We start from the raw sequence: 21,552 nt of genomic DNA on the forward strand, positions 1-21,552 counted from the left end.
CAGCCTGGGCGACAGAGCAAGACTCCGTCTCAAAAAAAAAAAAAAAAAAAAAAAATCCATATTGGTTCAAAAATATTAGTTTCTGCTGAATAATATTTTTAATTTCAAAAGGGTTTTGTTCTCTCTGTACTCCATTCTGAGGCTCAAGAGCTTAATACAAGTATGTTTTCTAAGTTAACACTTTTTGATGAGAAAATGCTTGTATCATATAGGACTATAATATAAATAAATAATTTATATGTATGCAAAATATATCATATTTTCTACCCCTTAAAGAGTTAAATTAGAAATGAGCTTATTTTCTTACACATCAACATTTTTCTGTTGATAAAGAGGACACAATTTCTAGGGATTGTTAATAATATCAGGAAGATATTTCATTCATCAGAACTAATTGTGTGCTTCTTCCCATATTCTCAGCTCATAACTCCCTGTTTTGGCTGCTCTCTTTATTTTACAACTGTTTTATTGCAAACAGCAAGGCAGTATGGCCCACACTCAGCCCCCAGCCCCCAGCTCCCAGCCCCTAGGACTGAGAATGAGTGGGGAGACTGGGGAGTTGGTGAGAGAAGGTGGAGATAGGGATTTCTGCTTCCCAGTACTCTTATCATTAGAGAAAAGGAGGGGTAAATATTACCTAATAAGAAGAAAAAAGCTTATTCTTCAGGGACCCAGTAGATTGGATATAAGCAAGTAAATACTGCACAGGCATCATGATGTAACAGTTGATGGACCCCAGAGATACCCCTTACCTATGCAGAGAACAAAGCTGTGTGGAAGAGCAACTACCATAAGATGGTATGTTCCCTCCAGCGGCTGTTAAAGCTATCCTGAATAATAAATCAGCTATTTCGACCTACAGACCCATTCCAATATGCTGTGATACACAACACGGTGCACTGCAGAGGAGACAGACATCTTCAGCACAAACACAGATGCCTGCAGGAGCTTTGCAAGTCACTAAATTGCATGAAATTGTGAGGTGCACACCAAATGCAGGGATGGAGAAGGCCGTGGGAAGCTCTGTATTCTCAAAATTTGACAGCTAATTCTGGTTTTTAGAAAATGCCTGAGGCCAGTAGAGGCCCTGTAGTCACTCATTGCTGCTGTTTCTGATACAATTATTGAGAAAGCTATCTTATTTAATAGAAGAAAACATGCACTATCAAAACCAGAGAGCCTAACGTGCATGTGAAATCGAGAAATCTGAAAACAAATCCAAGTACCCTTCTCTGAACTGGAGTGTTTCCACAGACTTGAATAATTTATGAAATTATCACACCAGTACTTCTCATATCACCAAGAAGACTTTCTATCCTGCCGTAGAGGGTTACTATATTTGCCTAAAAACACAATTCCAATATATGTCAAGGGCAGATAATTTATAAGTGAATGTTAATAAAATTGGATGTGTGTAACTTTTTTGTTTGCAATACTTTAAAGTGCTTTCTTTCTAAGTAATAATGTTTCTAAGTAATATCTGCATTAGTATGAAAAGGCATTATGATTGCTATTTTACAGAGCAAGACATTAGTTATAAAAAATTTGGTGACTTGAACCACACTGATGAGCTAATCCAGATAGCCTAGTGTCCTTTAGGCTTATTGGGATTTGGCCAGTTCCCAGTGTACCAACTCGTACTGGTGCATCACATGGTGTCTGATGGCCTGCTTGAGCTCAGTGGGCACAGACCATTGGGTGGCTTAGGATTTCCTGATTCTTAACACGCACAGCTTTAAATGATAGTTCCCCTCAGAAGAGAACTGAGTGTGCAACAGCTGAAGTCAACATGGGTGGCACAAATCACATGCAATCTAGAAATAGAATTCTTTACTCATATGGGTATTTTCCAGTGTGCCACAGTTCCTTGAAGTAGTGTGGAAACGTTTGTTTTGTTTGTAATCAGAGGAAAGGTTGGGGGAGGGCTATTGGACAGGGAGTTCCTCTTTTGGTGAGAGTAATTGGCACGAAGAGCAGGCAGTAGTGTGCATGTGGGGGCAGTGTGGTGGAAGTCCGCAAGTCACCCTTCCTTTGCCTGGTCAACTGGGGTGCTTTGAGGAAGTCCTAGGAAGACCTAATATTCAGAGAACAACTCCAGGCCAGAATGTGTGTACTTCAGCCTCACCTATGTTCCTCACCCACATCAGAGGTGCTGGCACCTCACACAGAGCCACATGGCAAACAAAAACAGATACCAAATATACTGGGAGAAAAATGTATAGAAACAAAGATAAGTTGTTAAACTCAGTTTGACTCTGTTTCACAGAAAATGATGGCTTTTACTGCCTCAGTGTGGATTTCCCCCCAGGTTTGCCTGTTCCCCTTTAACTCTGGTCCTTGGGGCAAGATCAGCTCCAGGGAGAGTGGCCGTACCCACAGCTGTGGGAATGTGGCCACAGGCATGGACTTCCTCTACGATCCACCCCAGACATCCTTGCAAAGCTCCCCTCCCCTCAGGTCTACTTGCATAGGACAGAGCTGCTTTGAAGGCTGCTCCCTGCTCTAATGACTGTGCTTTCTGGTTTTTCAGTAATAATTATCTTCACTTTGGACAATTATATCCTCCTTTCTCTATACCATAACCCACTCCCTCTTCTCCTTTTATGTGGGGCAGGTGTATCTTTGTGATCGTGGCCTTCTAAGCAGTAAATTCAAATAAAAAGTCTGTAACCACAATACCTTAAAATTAGGCCCTGCAGTATTAAAAATATGAATGTACAACTATCAATTAGGGTTTCTCAGGGAAACAAAATAGGTATTGGTATCATGGGCTGAAGATTTTATTTTAGGCATTAGATACCATGCAGTTATGGTAAAGAACTCTCCAGAAGGCTAATGCTTCTGTGTCTGGTGGTAGGCCTGAAGTCACTGTGAGTCAGTGGGGCTGGCAGTCAGGAAGGAAAGCTGGATATGAAGCAGGAGAGAGCAAGGACAAGCTGGAACTCATGAAGACAAACCAAAATTTGCATCTAGCTCTCACCACCTCCAAACTCCATACTGCAGATGACCTAAAAACAAAGCTGGCACCCTTCCTCATGGAATTGCATGTGCATCTGGCCCAGGACTCAGACGAGCTGAAGGAAGAGATCTCATGTGAGCTGGAGGACTGTGGGCTAGCTACTGCCCACACTGACAGAGTGAGCCAGGAGATGAGGCTGGGTGTTGCAGCAGCACCTGTTGCCTGCTACTTCTGAGCTTAGTGACTGTGCATCACTTCCACCTTCCAAATCTCATGAAGATATCTCCTGTGGTCATATCTAATGTGTAACCCTATAAGTAAGGGAATTCTAGGAAATTCTGTAGTTCCAGATTAGCTAGTCATAGTTCAGAACCTCTCCACTGAAGTAGACCTCAGTAGTGATACCCCTTTGCCTAGTTTATGCACAGAAGTCACACTTCTCAGCACCCATTGCAATTGAGTGGCAACACATGGCTACTTCTCACCAATGGATTGTGAGGCCAGCTGACAATCTGAGGTTTCAAAAGCCCCTATACGACCTTCAGTTCTTTTCCTGCCACATCAATCATGGAGGCCAAGATGGAACCACCCTAAATCCCTGAGATTTAAATCTCTGAATTATTGAAGGGAGCTACCTTGGAGAACCTTGAGACCTACAACAGAATTGGTGAGAAATAAACTTTTATGTGTTAAGCCATTAAAATTTAAGGATTTTTATTTCTTTTTGGTTGTTAAATAAATGTATGTGATAACTTGTTACTGCAACATAACCCAGCCCACCTAACTAACACAGATATATGTATTAGGCATCAGGATGTTACTGGTGGAAGAGATCTGAGTTACCCTGAGTTACCGGCAGCGAACCTGTACAGATCTGCAGCAACCTCAACTCCTGCCTTCTCGGAAGAAATAATTCAACTGAGGGGCATAAAGCAGAAAAAGAGACTGAGGCAAGCTTCAGAGCAGGAGTAAAAAAGCTTTAGAACTGTAAGGAAAGGAAGGAAAGAAAAGAAGGAAAGTTCTTTTCTAACTTGCAAGAGGGTCAAGTGAATGACTTGAGAAACCAAGTACGTAGCTTGACCTCTTGACTCGGGCCTACTTCCAGGATTTGCCTTACTTCTACCTCCTCCTGAGATCTTATTGGGAAACTGCTGATCAGTTTCAGGTGTTTTCTGTGCATTGGGAAACTGCCTTTCTCTGGTGCTGGCTGTGACCAATTTTACTTTAGAGAAACAGTTAACAACTGCCTGACCATCACCTGATGGTCGCCCAATGCTTTTGGTGTGTGTGTCAGTCTGGGGGTCCTCTCCTGCCCTGCTCATACATGACTAGCTACCTACTGTAATGAGAAAATCCTTAACTTCTGGGATTTATCCAAGAAAAATGTAAACTAAGAAAAAGATCTATACAGTTGTACCTTGATATTTGTGGAGTATTGTTTCCAGGACCTCCCCCGTCTCCCACTCCCCCCCTCCCCCGCCCAGATACTGATACTGAATTCCACAGACGTTCAAGTCCCTGATATAAAATGACATAGTATTTGTATATAACCAACAAACCTCCTTCTGTGTACTTTAAATAATCTCTAAGTTACTTATAACACCTAATACAATGTAGATGGTATATAAGTTACTGTTATGCTGTATTGTTTAGGAGATAATGACAAGAAAAAAGTCTGTACATGTTCAGTACAGATGTAAACATTCATTTCTTTTCCCAAATATTTTTTATCTGCAGTTGATTGAATCCATAGATGCAGGACCTACAGATACAGAGAGCCAACTGTGTATACAAAATACTCATCATATTATTATTTATAATTTAAAAATTGAGCACAGTCCAAATGTCCAGCAACTTGGCTGTGTTTAAAAAATTATAATTCAGACATAGGTTGGAATGTAATGAAACCTATGAGAAGTATATAAATTGAGGCAATACTGGAAAATAGGCAGGATAAATGTTTTAAATGGCTACAAAATTATATATACACTATTATCTTCATGATACAAAAAAGCCAACTTCTCCAAAAAACTTGAACAGAATATACTGCAGTGATGTTCACTGTAAAATAGCTATAGGATATACATTATTTTCTTTTTCTTTACTTTCTAAACTTTTTATCATTTTAAAAATTGCTTTTATAGTTTAATAATAGTAACTTTTTTAAAAGAAATGAAGATCCTAATGACTAAAATCCAGCAAGTATTTCCTAAGAACAAGTTCTTCCAAACTCATTTGCATTTTTGTAGGATCACTAGGATTGTAGATTAAGTGAATACCATAGCCACAGTTTAAACTGATTTCAACAAGACATTTAAGAAAAGTTTCCATGATGTTCCTGTTGACGAGATAGAGAAATTTGTCCTGGATGACAATGGAGCTTGCCAATTTGCATGCAAGTGAACAATTTCGCTTAATATGAGACTAGAGTAAAATATCCTTGGCCTGCTGTTAGATCTCTGTCCTTGGCTTTTCCCAACCAACATTTATTTAAATGTCTGGAAGAAAGAAATAGCAAAATTATAAAATGTGGAAATGACGTAAAGTTGGAAAGTAGATTTAACATGATTGATGACAGAGTAACAATAATATCAGAAAACTGGAACAATGAACAAAGCTGTTCTGAAGAACTTTAACTGAAAACTGCAAAGTTTAGCTCCAAAAAGCTCAGTTTCATAAATATAGGATAGAACAGATAGCCATTCATGTGAAAAACAAACAAATATTGAGATTTTTGAATAGCCTCTACCTCCATGCCTATATATTTATTTGTCTCAACAACTATTTATTTAGTACTTGTTATATTTAAGGAATTTTTCAGTGGTCCAGGCAAGACAGGATAATGGTTTTATCTTAAGGAGTAGGCTCTAGGGACAGAAAAAGGAGTTGGTTGCAAAAAGGATTCAAAATGATGAGCTTATCCTTGGATATGTGAGTTTTAGTTATTTTAGAGACATCCAGGAAGAAATATTTGTTTGACCATTGGATATATAGATTTGGACTATGAAAAAAAGTTAGGGCTAGAAATAAAAGATGACAGAGTCATTGGGACATACACGGTAATGAGATCAAAAGAACGAATGAATGCTGAAAGAGAGAGCAGATATTAAGAACAGAAGTTTGAGGACACAGCCCCAAAGAAAATCTAGCAAGAAATAGTCAATAAGAAAGAAAAACCAGAGCTAGTGAGAGAAAAAGAAATGATGTTTCAGAAGTTAAGAGAAGAGTTTCAAAAAGATGTAGAACTTCCACGCAAGTATGCAGGTAGACCATCAGAGCCTGATTAGCTTCTCCTAACTCTATTCACTAACATAGAAAACACAGAAAGGAAACCATACCTCATAGTACAACATAAAAACAAAACATTTTAATCATTCATAAACTAAATAATACCATTGCTGAAGCTAAGAAAAGTCTGTTAAGGAACTTTTCTAACTATATCTTTTACAACACACTAGACATTCCATTCTGAGAATTAGTTCGTGGATAGCTGAAATAAAGAAACTAGGAGAAAACTTTGATTCCCACAATTTGTCACTAATTTCAGGGCATGGGCCACACTCAACTGGATAGGTGGCCATCCCATTTATTTATTTTTATTTTTTGTTTTTTTGAGGCAGAGTCTTGCTCTGTCGCCCAAGCTGTAGTGCAGTGGCAAGCTCTCAGCTCACTGCAACCACTGCCTCCTGGGCTCAAACAGTTCTCCTGCCTCAGCCTCCTGAGTAGCTGGGATTACAAGTGTGTGCCACCACTCTGGGCTATTTTTTGTATTTTTAGTAGAGATGGGATTTCACCATGTTGGCCAGGCTGGTCTCAAACTCCTGACCTCGTGATACCCCCGCCTTGGCCTCCCAAAGTGCTGAGATTACAGGCATGAGCCACCATTGCCCGGCCAGCCATCCCTTTTAACATGAGAACTATTTCTGAGTTCTTCAGTTCCAGTGTCAACTTCCCCTTTCTCCCTTGCATTCCCATCAGATCTTCTCATTCCACCTCTAAAGATAAACTTCCTGTACATGACACTACAGGAAGTAGAACAGGTTAGTAGAGAAGCATGGTGCATCTTGGCATATTTAATCAATGAAGGAAAGTGTTAGGAGCCTGGATAAGATATCTGGAACTAGTACTTGCTGGGCACTGTGGGTCTGTGTATATATATTAATGGAAAATAATACACTGCCTCTGACTCTAAGAGAAGCTAGAATCAGTGTGGGAGGATGCACTTTGGCTCTGTAAGGATTGCTTATTGGGCACTGCAATTTGGGATGCCAGCCATGCATATCAACCTGCCTTAAGCAAGAAGAGCAAAGAGGAACTCTGCATTATTCTTCCTTCAGCATTGCTGATTGAGAGCACCTGGAAAGGTGGTGCAGAATTGCCTCAGTGTAGCAGGAGATACACTAGAGAAGATAGCCTGGTCAAACTTTCAAGTCAGCCTTCACACAATACGGATGCCATTGAATATCGAACTAAAGGAAGTGGTGGCAGAAGAGCCTTCTCTGCATCTCAATTTTTTAATACCCCTCTAAATTCGATTACAGGAAAACCTACAAATAGTATGATAGAAGATTTTAAGTGAGAAGCACATTACTATCATCAGTTCAAACTCACCTCTAATAGGCTCCAATGTTCTGGCTTCAAGATACACAGCAGATGGCCATTTGCCTGTGCTACTCAACAATTTTAACATACTTCTACTGCTTCGACACATATATTGTAGTGTGACCCTTTCTTGGCTTAAAATAACACAGCAGGGCTGTGTGTAGGCATGCACACAGATAAACACAAGTAACAAATGCACTATATTACAAAGTGTTGAGACTGATTTTGTTTGCACCCTTCACAAGCTCATTATTCTTTACCCCCTGGGCTGGCTCAGTGAATGAACTATGAAGGCAGCCAACTCCCACAGCATGACGGTCAATTCTGGGAGGGCCATGCCCCTCCCCACTTGGCCAGACTCCACTGTCTCCTATCTGATTTGAACTGTCCATTATTCGTTAGTCACTTTTTAAAATTCAATATAATTGTGAAAGAATTGGAGATACAGTGGACAAATGGGTTTAGAAGACACTCTATTGGGAAAGAACTGTTGGGAGGAGAACGATGACTGTGATATTCTGTCACTTTTCCATTAGATCATATTGGCTAATAGTCGATGATGTACCCCTAAATTAGGTAATTTATTGAGTGCCAACTCTGTGCCTATATGTTCTAGGGGAGAGTGGCAGGCAGGGAGTGAATCACAAAGATATGGCATGTCTTAAAATGACATGCTACTGAGAGGTACAGGTGCACAGACAATTTTGAAGCCAGGTGGCAGGTGAGATAAGAGAGGTAGACTCTGGGGCCGAGAGGAAGGAGTTTGGAGGAGAGGAGAGAGAGGCTTACCAATGGAGAATTCATATTCTTGTAAAACTAGTAACAGCTAACATTTCCTGTATGCATCCTCAGGGTCCGGTCCTCTTTTAAAGACTGCACAAGTTTGAACTCATTTAATGCTCATACAACCCCATGAAATAAGTATATAACTATCTCTAGTTTAAAGATGGGGAAACTGAGACATGGGGTGGTTGAGCAATTTGCCAAAAGTTTCACAACAGGTAAGTGGGGATGAGAATAGAGGCAGTCTCATTCCAGAATCCATCCTCTTTGCCTACATTCTGTTTCCTAAAGACAAACAGAAGAAGCGGAATGAATAAGGTTCAAGGAGGAATGGGACTGTAGCTATTATGACTGCATGTTCTTGGTCTCCCACACCAAATTCATATGCTGAAATCCTAACCTGCAGTATGATGGTAGTAGGAAATGGGTCCTTTGAGGAGTAATTAGGTAGAGGCCTCATGTGTGGAATGAATGTCTTTACCAAAGGACCCCACAGAGCTCTCTCTCTTTCCATCCTGTGATGATACAGTGAGAAGTTATCCATCTGCAACCCAGAAGAGGACTTTCACCAGGAATCGTATCAGCTGACACTATGATCTTGGACTTCCCAGCCTCCAGAACTGTGAGATATAAATTTCTGTTGTTTAAGCCACCCAGTCTACAGTATTCTGTTATGGCAGACCAAATCACTAAGATCACCGCAGTGCTGTTTAATATTTAAAGGATGGTAAAAGCAGGAGGAAAGCTAGGCAGCTCTTGGAACAGGATCATGCAGGATAAACACCTGAAAGAAGGGAATTAAAAAAGCCAAGCTCTGCCTCTTCCTATCTTTATTAACAAACATCCATCAGACCCAGGACCATTCCAGGCACTGAGCGAGGCACTGGGGATACAAAGATAAATAAAATAAGCATTGTTTTGGGGGAGCTCACATTTCAAGGACGTGAAAAGCCAAAAATAGATTTTAATACAATGTACTAAATCTATGGGCAGGTTATAGAAGGTGCTGTGGGTGCTCAAAAGAAGAAGTTGCTATGTCCAAAGTGTTGAGAGAGATTGTGAAGAAGTGAATGGGAATTTAGAAGTGGCCAAGGAAAGGGCTCAGGGAGAGGGACCTGAAGTCGTAGGAAGCGTGAAATCAGAGAGGAGAGAAAGAAACAGGCTTCATGGAACAGCCAGTCAAAAGGGCCTTTGTGTCATGGAGAGGTAGCTGTGAAATTGTTCTAGATTATTATCCCGAAGAATAATGGGGGAAGCCCCAGAGCTTTTATACAGGAAGCAGAACACAATCATATTTAGTTTTAGGGATATGACTGAAGGAAGAAGGAAGGAAGGGGTGTATTAGGGTTCTCTAGAGGGACAGAATGAATAGGATATATATAGTGTATATATGTGTATATATGTATATGTACATATGTACATATGTGTATATATATGTATATAAAGGAGAGTTTATTAAGTATTAAATCACATGATCACAAGGTCTCACAATAGGCCATCTGCAAGCTGAGGAGCAAGAAAAGCCAGTTTGAGTCCCAAAACTGAAGAACTTGGAGTCCGATGTTTGAAGGCAGGAGGGATAGAGCATGGGAGAAAGATGTAGCCTTTTCACATTTTTCTGTCTGCTTTATATTCTAACCAGGCTGGCAGCTGATTAGATTGTACCCACTGAGATTAAGGGTGGGTCTTCCTTTCCCAGCCCACTGACTCAAATGTTAATCTCCTTTGGCAACACCCTCCAAGACACACCCAAGATCAATACTTTGCATCCTTCAATCCAGTCAAGTTGACGCTCAGTATTAACCATCACAGATGGGTTTGAGAGGAAGAAGCCATTAACAAGAAGTTCTGCTCGATTGAAGGTTGTTGCAAAGACCCACCCAAGAGAACAGAAGGCCTGTCACAGAGCAGTGGTTCTCTGATGAATAAAAGTAAACAGACCCAAGAGACATGAATGAGGTAGAGGATTTTAGATCAATAATAAGTCAGGAAGGGAGAGTTTTTCAGGATTAGCTGAAAGTTCTAATTTGGGAGACAGAGTAAATGTCATTAGCAGGGAGAGAAAATTCTAAAGAGTGGTTATGTTAGGGACCTGTTGAGCTTGAGGAATCTACAAGGCATCCAGATGAATATTATAGTACACTTTCTAATTGCTGTGGCAAAATAATATCATCATTTTGATTTCCTGACACCTTATTTGGAATGCCAGACAGCTTCACTGAAAAGATACGACACATAGTGGATATTAGGTAATTGAATCAGTTCCTTGGATATTCTAGACAGAGAAGCAATGATCACAAAGTACTTTAAGTTCAGCTAAGAAGAACCAAGGTTTGTGTTGAGTTTTATAGTACTTTAACATACTTTGTTTCTTTTAATCCCTCCAGCATCCTAAAGGCAGGCAATATTTAATATCTTTCCATTTTTATAGATGAGGGATCTGAGTCCAAATCAGTTGTCTTAGTTACCACATAATGAGTAGCAGAGCTCCCGCATGACTACCTCCTTCCTCCTTTGCCTCTAGAGAGAAATCATCCTCATAAGACTGCAAACCCACTGAGGGCAGGAGGGTGATCTTGTGACCTGACGCCAGGCACAGTGCCTAGTGTATGGTAGCACAGAATCATCTGCTTGTGGAATGAATGAATGGATGCCACACATCTAACATTCTAGAATTATTTACCTTATCAAATAACATGACTACATCCTGAGTAAATATCTCCATGGAGATGAAAAAGTAAAGACCCTAGCCAGGCAGTTTCTACTTGATGTGAAATAGCTGGAGGAGTGAGTAGATTCTATTAGTAAAAATAGCAAGTATGGAGAATTAACATTTTTAAAATGAATATATAAAAAGAGATATTTCCATGTAATATAATTAATTTCCCAAACTACTAGCAGGAAGACCCTTTCCTGTATCTCACCTGAACAAGTGTTTTTGTTGCTTGCTTTCCAAGGGTGTGTCTACACATCAACTCTCATCACCTTCTCTGTCTGCCTCTCTCTATTTTATTGCATGACATTTTCATTGAGCTATTGAAATTGGATGTGTCAGATACATTAAAAGCAATGGCAGCTGTGGCAAGTTAGTTGATATATTTTAAAATAAACCAAGAGGGCCATGCAGATGTCAGGGGAATAAATTGCTCTGTTTAGCAACAAGTGATTTATTTAACCACTATAGACAGGGTCCAAGGGAATGCCAAGCTGCATACATTTTGGTTGGGAAAAGCTGAGCTATTTTCTCAGAAATCTCTCCTGTGGGATCAAAATAAGAGTGGGAGAAGTTTATGAGAAGATTAATTAAATTCTTGATTTGGGAATGACCCTGAAGAATGAGTTTTATTTCCCATGTGCTTCAAAATTGACCTCTTAGTGTTTCTGCAGGTGAGACACGTTCTGGAAGCATCAGGTATTGGCAATAACCCTGACTTCATGGGTGTCACTCAAACTGCAGCAGCAGCATTTCTCTGTAGCTTGCCTTTGAGGGCAAAGTGTGATGTTTCCAAGAGTGTGATAAAAAAAAAAAAAAATGGCCAGAGGCTGGAAATTTCACTCTTTCTTCCTCTGGCCATTCAACCTTGGCTAGGGAGTGCTAGATACAAAGTAATCAATAAATGTGAATTGATTGGAATCTAAAGTTGCAGACGTGCAGCACAGCAGTGAAAGCACAGGATCTGGAAACAGAAGGTCCAGATTTGCATCCTGGTTCTGTCGCTTAATCACCATGTGCCCATGAGCCAGTTTCTGACCTTTCTTTGCTTCATTTTTCTCATCCATAGATGAAGATAGGAACAGTACTCACCACATACAATGGATGTGAAGTTAAGTAAGTTACTGCAATCACAGAAGGGGTACCACCTGCAGTGATGACTTCACCTATCCACATCATCAGTTCTCCTGTCTATTGGTTCATTCCCCCAGCATACATATGTTGTACTCACTCGTTTTAAAAAGAATCTGCGATCCTATATCCTCCTTCAGTTGTGACTTTATTCCCTTTCTCTCATTTACATCAAAACTCCTGGAAAATAGAGAGTAGAAAGATGGTTACCAGAGGCTGGGAAGGGTAGTTGGGGATTGGAGGAAGGTGGGGATGGTTAATGAGTATGAAAAAAAAAAATAGAAAAAAAATGAATAAGACCTACTATTTGATAGCACAATAGGGTGACTATAGTCAATGGTAACTTAATTATATATTTTAAAATAACATAGAGAATGTAATTGGATTGTTTGTAACTTAAAGGATAAATGCTTGAGGAGATGGACACCTCATTCTTCATGATATGCTTATTTCACACTGCATATCTGTATCAAGACATCTCATATACCCCATAAATATATACACCTACTATGTACCTACACAATTTTTTAAACATAATTAAAAATTAAAAATACATAAATAAATTTTGTTTTTGTTTTTGTTTTTTTTGAGACACAGTCTGGCTCTGTTGCCCAGGCTGGAGTGTAGTGGCATGATCTCAGCTCTCTGCAACCTCCACTTCCCAGGTTCAGGCGATTCTCCTGCCTCAGCTTCCTGAGTTGCTGGGATTATAGGCACCTGCCACCATGCCCAGCTAATTTTTGTATTATTAGTAGAGATGGGGTTTCACCATGTTGGCCAGGCTGCTCTTGAACTCCTGACCTATTGTGATCCCCCACCTCAACTTCCCAAAGTGCTGGGGTTACAGGTGTGAGCCACTGCACCCGGCCCGATAAATTGAATTTTAGAAACAATAAAATAAATTCCTGGAAAGAATTGTGCATTTGCTCTTTGATCCACTCAGACTTTTACCTCCAGTGTTCAAATGAAACTGTTCATCCAAATCACCTGTGCCCTTCATCTTGCCTAATCTAAAGGTTCATTCTTACGTCTCATGAGACTCGACGTTTCAGCAGCATTAACCCATTCCTGACTCCCTCCATCATTCTTAAAACACGACTCTTTCCTTTCCTGGTTTTTTTCTTTTTTCTTTTTTCTTTTTTTTTTTTTTGTTGAGGCGGAGTCTCGCTCTGTCGCCCAGGCTGGAGTGCAGTGGCCAGATCTCAGCTCACTGCAAGCTCCGCCTCCCGGGTTCACGCCATTCTCCTGCCTCAGCCTCCCGAGTAGCTGGGACTACAGGCGCCCGCCACCTCGCCCGGCTAGTTTTTTTTTTTTTTTTTTTTTAGTAGAGACGGGGTTTCACCGTGTTAGCCAGGATGGTCTCGATCTCCTGACCTCGTGATCCGCCCGTCTCGGCCTCCCGAAGTGCTGGGATTACAGGCTTGAGCCACCGCGCCCGGCCGGTTTTTTTCTTACTCTACTATTTGCTCTTTCTCAGTCTCCTTTGCAGGCACCTTCTTACTGTAGTGCCCCCGGATCCAGTCTCTGGAACTCTTCTATTATTTTTCTACACTCCTAAGATCGTTTCATCCAGTTTCATGCAGGATATAGAGATTTAGATATGTGGCAATGACTCCCAGATCAGTGCCTCTACCTCCAGCTTTCTCCTCATTTTTCATATCTCCACTTATATGAATAATAGGCCTCTCAACTTTCCAGACAGTTCAGTCCTCGTTATTCACAAATTCCATATTTGCAAATTTTCTTATTCACTAAAATCTATTTGTGATGCCTAGATCAGTACTCATGGCAATTTCATAGTCATTGCAGTCACGTGCAGGCCTATAAAAATTTTGAGTCACCCGACATGTACGTTCCAGCTGAGATGAGACAAGACATTCTACCTTCTTGTTCCAACCCTCACGATGTAAATAAGCATCCTTTTCATGATCTATTTAATGCCATTCTTTTACACTTTTGTGTTTTTGTTAGTGACCTTGTTCTTTAAAATGGCACCCAAGTCTTCCTTTGAAATTGCTCCACTTCCTACACCTTCATTATGTCAAGCCTGGTCCCAACCACGATTGCCTTGATTGTGGCAGTTACATCCTAGTTGATTACCCTCCTCTCATCTGTAACCATGCCTGCTCCCAGCACACATAAGGCAGATCATGTCCCTCCTCTGCTGAGAACCCTTCAAAGATGAGAGTCTTATTTGAAGCCACACTGTCATCTTTGCTCTAATATATCATGGCATGCTCTCACCTCAAGGCCTTGCATTTGCTCTTTTCTCTATTACACGTTTTCTTTTCTTTTCTTCCTTCCTTCCTTCCTTCCTTCCTTCCTTCCTTCCTCCTTCCTTCCTTCCTTTCTTCTTTCTTCTTTCTTCTTTCTTTCTTTCTTTCTTTCTTTCTTTCTTTCTTTCTTTCTTTCTCTCTCTCTCTTCCTTCCTTCCTTCCTTCCTTCCTTCCTTCGTTCCTTCCTTCCTTCCTTCCTTCCTTCCTTCCTTCCTTTCTTCTTTCTTTCTTTCTTTCTTTCTTTCTTCTTTCTTTCTTTCTTTCTTTTTTGGGAGACAGAGTCTCACTGTGTTTCGCAAGCTGGAGTGCAGTGGCACCATCTCGGCTCACTGCAACCTCCGCCTCTCGGGTTCCAGCAATTCGCCTGTCTCAGCTTCCCAAGTAGCTGGCATTACAGGCGCATGCCACTACACCCAGCTTGTTTTTGTATTTTTAGTAGAAACAGGGTTTCTCCATGTTGGCCAGGCTGATCTCCAACTCCTGACCTGAGATGATCCGCCTACTTTGGCCTCCCAAAGTGCTGGGATTATAGGCATGAGCCATCGTGCCCAGCACTTCTTTTCTCTGTTTCAAACATTTGTCCTGCAAGGATGCAAGTGGCTCACTCTTCCCTGCCTTTTTATCTCTGCTCAAACATCAGTTTATCAGAAAAAACTCCCCTAGTTACTCTATATAGAACTGCACTTCCTTTAGTCTCTATCCTCTTACTTGGCCTTACTTTTCTTCATATCGATTATCACCCTGTATATTAAAACTCTGCTTATTGATTACTCTCAAAAGAATGTAAACTTCCTGAGGGCAAAGACTTGATCTATTTTTTTCACTGCTGTTTTCCCAGTGCCTGAAACATTACCAGACACAAAGAAGGTGCTCAATAAAATTTATTTTGATGAGGATTCATACTTTGGTTTCTTCTGTGTGAAATGGAGATAATATGACTCTCTTTCACACTGGGGCTTATCTGTTACAATATTAGATTGTACTTCAGACTGTCTGCCAGGCCCTTGGGCCATCTCCAATAAGGCAGCTCAGGGAAGGCAGGCGTCCACTATTGACCTAAGCAAGCCAATGACAGCCTACACCTGAAGCAGAGATCAGGCATGTTGAGATTATCTGCTGCCCCTTGGCTTTGGTAAGAGGAATCAAAAATGGCTGTGTTGTTTTAGAAAATATCACCTTGAAAGCTCCATGATGATGTACCAATTTGCTCTGATTGTCTCATAAAGCACCATTTTCCTTCCCCATATATTATGGAGGAGACAGCTCTCTTCTCAGAGGGATCTGTGTCATTTTAAAACTTTTCTTCCCATGCAGGATGAGCCACTGGCTGAAATGGTGAGATCACCATCCATCCAGCCATGCTATTGTAACACAGGACACTCATGTAGGATTGAGGCCTGGAAAGTTAAATGCATGATTCCCAGGTGTTAGGGCTCCTTACCAAGAATGTTTGCTTAACTTTGAAAGGAAAGTTTCCCTGGGAACATACATCCTGGTGAACAGGATCAGGTGTTGCTTAATAGATATTATGCAGATACAGAGTAAACGTTGGGCTTACTTAGGGGAGTTGGCTGCCGAGGCAACTTCATTCTTCAGCCTTGGCCAGCAACCCAGAATTTTAGGGAAGAGTCAAGGCTGGAAGCCACATGCATTGAGGATCTAGGAAACCACCCACAGAGTCATCCTTCTTCCAGACTCAGCCTCCTCAGACAAAAAAAATCCCACTCTGTTCCCAGGCCGGAGAGCCTCCGGGATTGGAATTGCTCAAGCCTGGGCTCACAGACGTGTCACTGTGTTCATCTGCTCCACAGGTAGGCGCGTAGTTTGGCCCCATATGCAACCAAGTTAACAGAAACTCGGGGAATTTCAAAATTGATTTTTATGGCAAAAAGAACACATGACCATTGTGATAGAAAACATTGGAACATATAGCCAAGCACCATAAATTTTAAAAAAAGCTCATAATCCCCAAATGCATAGATTAAACATCATTAATAATTTCTTGTCTCACGTTCCAGACTTTTGTCTATCCACGTGGGAGTACATACAGTGTAAAACAAATTGGATTACTCTAACAATGTTGTTTTATGGTCCTTCTCTATATACTATACTATGGTGGACATTTTCCCAGGTCATTGATTATTCTGTTCTAGTGAGTTTTTAATGGCCATACAACATTCCAACATAAAAATGTACCATAGTTTGTTGAACAATGCTTTACAATTGAACATTTAGATAGTTTTCAGGTTTTTGTTATTAAAGATAACACTATGATGAGCATGATTGAACATACATATTTGTGTATGCTTCTGATTCCTGTCTGAGAATAAATTCATTCAAATGAAATCATGCAACCAAAACATGTGAGTATTTTCAAAGCTTCAAAAAGGTTTTGCTTTATTTATACTCCTACACTTACAGCATGAAACAGACCCTTTCCCAAAGGTGGCTTTTAGGTAAGGCTGCTTTGGTGGCCCAAACTAGGGTCCCCCTGCCTCTGATGGAGCTAAACTGTGCCGCTGGAAGCTGCCCCAGGGCAGCTGTGTGCAGAAGGCTGTTTTTGCCCTTTGGGGCCTTCCGGCTGCATTTTCTCATCTCTACAGCCGGGCCAGCTGAAGCATGTGGAGGTCAGGTGATGTGTGTGGGGTCATGCAGCCAGCGGTGACTCAGCCAAACCCACTCCAGCTCCTGAACCTTGCTCAGATCACAAGGCTGAGAGCACTCGCTTTCCCTGCGGCCCACGATTTCCAAATAATTAAAAGAGGCTCCTTGCGCTTGAGTTTGTAGATATTAAGTTTTTGGAATGAGTGCTTCAGCCCCATGACCTTGTTAATTGGTGACACTAAATGCTGTATAATCCTGCCTTCCTTTTTCTTTCTGGAAACAATCAGAATAATTTGTTGAGCTTCCCTGCACTGTATAATTTGCAATGAAGCTTTGTGATGAGTCTATTCAGGTGCCCATCTGAGACTCAGATTCAAAGACATAACTGCTGAGCTGAATCAAAACAACAATTCTGGTACATCTGATTCATTATGACTCATGCATCAAACTCAAGCTGCCTGTTAAGGTACTGGAACACTCCCATCAACATAAGAAAACCCCTGACGACAAAGATTGGCCAACTCTTGGGAATGATTGTCTCCTTCATCCATAATTCAGTAAGCCAAATTAAATTCAGGTGACCCATAGTCAAGTCAACCTAACAAGACTGTCTCTTCTCAGGTGGCTGGGCCAGCATGGGGGATGACTACAGCTATTCCACAGGGAGTCTTTGCTTCCAATGGTTTACTATCACTATATTACTCTCTGGAATGGAGCCTGTGAGCTCAAGGTCCTCTGTGGACATCATACTTTGTTCTGATACTTAGCCATACACAGTGGGAGTTGAATCCCAGATGTCCTCTTATGGCCTAGCACCATTTTCATGGGGTTAAGAGAAAATGGAAGGGCATCAACCCCCAGCTGGGAAATGACTCTTTCCCCAGGAGAGTATATCAGTTACATCCTCTGGGCATTCAGAGATGAGCCTAATATGTAAAAATTAAAGTAAATAGGCCAAAGAGACACCTACTTGTAGTATAGCTGCTGTGTTATTTATCTGCTAATATACATGCACAGTCACATAACCTAGCTGATTCTAAACTGCGCAGGTGAGTGTTTGCAGAACTGGGGCCTAGGAACTTTTCTGAGTACCTATTTGCATGAGACTGTGTTTCAGGAAGGCTTTTGGTTGTTAGCTGAAGGATGATGATGGAATTTAATGAGAAGTCCTTGGGACAGAGACTGAAATGGTGGGATGGCCTGGTACTTGGCTCCTATCAGGACATTGGGGGTGATTTGAGCTCAGAGGAATAAGGGATGACAGCCACGTCCTAGGCTTCAGCACTGCTCTAACGCTCTGAAGGTCAGCAGATTTGAGAGCCTTGCCGGGGAGCTGTTGGCATGGATGCTGGTGATGCTCATGACAGGTTCTGCCAGTCATGGCAGGACTGAGGCTCCTTCAGAAGGTGTTGTGAGTAGAGGATGCTGAAGAGGGAGAGGGGGAGAAAGAGAAAGAATAAGGCAAATACCACATGTGATTATATCTAATAGTCTGACTTATGAGTTCCTGTGGGAGAACTTTGGGGAAGTCCAGAAATGCTTGGGGAGACCTTGCAGAGGTCTACAGGGCAGGGTAGGCTGGAGCAGGAAACCCTGTTGTAAATGCGAATGCATCCATCACACCAAAGGTCCCCATTTTTGCACATCAGTCTTTTATTTCTTGGCATTTAGGTAATGGCTGGATTTTTTGTTGTTGTTGTTTTTGAGACAGGGTCTCATTCTGTTGCCCAGGATGGAGTACAGTGATGTGATCTCAGCTCACTGAAGTCTCGACCTCCCAGGTTCAAGCGATTCTCACACCTCAGCCTCCCAAGTAGCTGGGACTGTAGGTGCACCACTGCCCCCACCAAATTTTTGTATTTTCAGTAGAGATGGGGTTTTATTATGTGCTCCAGGCTGGTCTCAAACTCCTGACCTGAAGCAATCCACCAACCTCAGCCTCCCAGAGTGTTGGGATTACAGGCAGGAGCCACTACCCAGCCAATTTCTATTTTTTTATTATTAAAAATAACAATGAGGAGGGGGCAAGATGGCTGAATAGGAGCAACTCCTGTCTGCAGCTCTCATCTAGACCAACACAGAGGGTGGGTGGTTTCTGCATTTACAACTGAGGTACCCAGTTCATCTCACTGGGACTGAGTAGACAGTGGGTGCAGCCCACAGAGGGCAAGCCAAAGCAGGGTGGGGTGTTGCCTCACCTGGGAAATATAAAGGGTCGGGGAACTCCCTTCCCTACCTAAGGAAAGCTGTGAGGGACTGTGCTGTGAGGAACTGTGCACTCTGGCCGAGATACTTCGCTTTTCCCATGGTCTTCCCAACTCACAGACCAGGAGATTCCCTTCAGTGCCTTTGCCACCAGGGCCCTGGGTTTCAAGCACAAAACTGGATGGCCATTTGGACAGACACCGAGCTAGCTGCAGCAGTTTTTGTTTTTTTTTTTTTTTGGTACCTCAGTGGTGCTTGGGAGCCCAGTGAGAGAACCATCCACTCCCATAGAAAGAGGGCTGAAGCCAGGGAGCCAAGTGGTCTTGCTCAGTAGGTACCACTACCATGGAGCCCAGCAAGCTAAGATCCACCAGCTTGAAATTCTCGCTGTCAGCACAGCAGTCTGAAGTCAGCTTGGGATGTTCAAGCTTGGTTGGGGGAGGGATGGCCACCATTACTGAGGCTTGAGTAGCTGGTTTTTCCCTCACAGTGTAAACAAAGCCACCAGGAAGTTTGGACTGGGTGGAGCCTACCACAGCAGAGCAAACCTGCTGTAGCCAGACTACCTCTCTAGATTCCTCCTCTCTGGATAGAGCGTCTCTAAAAGAAAGGCAGCAGCTCCAGTCAGGGGATTATAGATAAAACTCCCATCTTCCTGGGACAGAGCACCTGGGGAAAGGGGTGGCTATGGGCACAGCTTCAGCAGACTTAAACGTTCTGCCTGCCAGCTCTGAAGACAGCAGCAGATCTCCCAGCACAGCCTTCAAGCTCTGCTAAGGGACAGACTGCCTCCTCAAATGGGTCCCTGACTCCCATGCCTCCTGACTAAGAGACACCTCCCAGCAGGGGTCGACAGACACCTCATACAGGAGAACGCCGGCTGTCATCTGCAGGGTGCCCCTCTGGGATGAAGCTTCCAGAGGAAGGAACAGGCAGCAATCTTTGCTGTTCTGCAGCCTCCACTGGTGATACCCAGGCAAACAGGGTCTGGACTGGATCTCCAGCAAACTCCAGCAGACCTGCAGAAGAGGGGCCTGACTGTTAGAAGGAAAAATAACAAACAGAAAGCAATAGCATTAACATCAACAAAAAGGACGCCCACACAAAAACCCCATCCAAAGGTCATCAGCATCAAAGATCAAAGGTAGATAAATCCACGAAGATGAGGAAAAACCAGCACAAAAATGTTAAAAATTTCAAAAACCAGAAGGCCTCTTCTCCTTCAAAGGATCACAGCTCCTCACCAGCAAGGGAACAAAACTGGATGGAGAATGACTTTGACGAATTGGCAGAAGTAGGCTTCAGAAGGTGGGTAATAACAGACTCCTCCAAGCTACAGGAGCAAGGTTCTAAGGAAACTAAGACCAATGATGAAAGCTTACAGGAAGTGCTAACTAGAATAAGCCGTTTAGAGAAGAACATAAATGACCTGATGGAGCTGAAAAACACAGCATGAAAACTTCGTGAAGTACACACAAGTATCAATAGCCAAATCAATCAAGCAGAAGAAAGGATATCAGAGATTGAAAATCAACTTAATGAAATAAAGTGTGAAGACAAGATTAGAGAAAAAAGAATGAAAAGGAATGAACAAAGCCTTCAAGAAATATAGGACTATGTGAAAAGACCAAACCTACAATTTATTGGTGTACCTGAAAGTGATGGAGAGAATGGAACCAAGTTGGAAAATACACTTCACGATATTATCCAGGAGACCTTCCCCAACCTAGCAAGACAGGCCAAAATCCAAATTCAGGAAATATAGAGAACACCACTAAGATACTCCTCGAGAAGAGCATTCCAAGACTCATAATCATCAGATTCACCAAGGTAGAAATGAAGGAAAAAATGTTAAAGGCAGCCAAAGAGAAAGATCAGATTACCTATAAAGGGAAGCCCTTCAGACTAACAGTGGATCTCTCTGCAGAAGCCTTACAAGCCAGAAGAGAGTGGGGTCCAATATTCAACATTCTGAAAGACAAGAATTTTCAACCCAGAACTTCGTATCCAGCCAAACTAAGCTTCATAAACGAGGGAGAAATAAAATCCTTTCCAGACAAGCAAATGCTGGGGGATTTTGTCACCACCACGCCTGCCTTACAAGAGCTCCTGAAGGAAGCACTAAATATAAAAAGGAAAAACTGATACTAACCACTGCAAAAGCATACCAAAATATAAAGACCAATGACACTATGAAGAAACTGCATCAACTAATGTGCAAAATAATCAACTAGTATCATGATGACAGGATCAAACTCACAAATAAAAATATTCACCTT

Source organism: Trachypithecus francoisi, unplaced genomic scaffold (assembly GCF_009764315.1).
Source record: "Trachypithecus francoisi isolate TF-2019V2 unplaced genomic scaffold, Tfra_2.0 Lachesis_group11, whole genome shotgun sequence".
Classification (NCBI taxonomy): domain Eukaryota; kingdom Metazoa; phylum Chordata; class Mammalia; order Primates; family Cercopithecidae; genus Trachypithecus; species Trachypithecus francoisi.